Here is a 914-nt window from a genome sequence, read left to right on the forward strand (position 1 = left end):
CACATGAAAACCTTTTATGCGCAAAAAAATCCTCCAAAATGGACGGTTTTCCGATGCCGTTGAATCCCCGCGAATGCTCTCCGGCGGCATCCAAAGTCCTGATGAGAGAGTGGAGGGCATCGCCGTTGTCTGGAGTGCGTTTCTTAAAGGGAAGTACCCTTTTGACATTTGAACTTTTCCACTCTGGATGTATTCTATATTAGTTCCCCCGGTCTTGCGTATTCCTTCAGGATTCTTCAGGTTTTAATTGCAAATCGAATGGTTTTAAGTTTGCGATTAGGGCGTTTTTCACTCGAAGGTACTCGTGGGCGGGTTAATAAGGAACTCTCTCCTTATCTCTGAGTGTCTGTTTGTCTATCTCTGTATCTTTTATTCTTTTTCGCTCTATTTCTCTCTCACTCATTCACTCTATCTTTTCGTCTCTCCTTCCCTCTCCTCGCTCTGTGCCAAAGGCGACTTGGTTCAAATGAAGATTCCGAAAAGATAGGATCACTGTGGAGGTGTATTGATATGAGTTGGGTAATCTGTTCGTAGGCATAACATTTTGAGAACATACAAAGTTATGCTTCGCGGGAGACAGAGAAGATGAACAATGAGAAGAAAGCCTTGAATTGGCCGTTTCGGACGCTGACGGCAGTGTGGGGAGAGTTGTCGTTTCAGCCCTTTATCTGCCATAGCGGAAGCCTTACTGGAATCTGGCTGGCGCTTCAGCCCGGCTTGTAGGGAGAGCTTCAAAGAGCGCTGAGGCTTCACATGTTGTTTACCTCCTTATTCCCGAGGGGTGGCTAAGGGGTTGCTCAGACGGGTTTCTCATATTCCAAGCACCTTTAAAGAATATATTTTTCCCGGAGATGGCATGGGTGTATTGGCTTCGTGAAGGTATTTGTCACTTACCTGGCGACGCAGTGACACTA

Source organism: Penaeus monodon, chromosome 15 (genome assembly GCF_015228065.2).
Source record: "Penaeus monodon isolate SGIC_2016 chromosome 15, NSTDA_Pmon_1, whole genome shotgun sequence".
NCBI lineage: Eukaryota > Metazoa > Arthropoda > Malacostraca > Decapoda > Penaeidae > Penaeus > Penaeus monodon.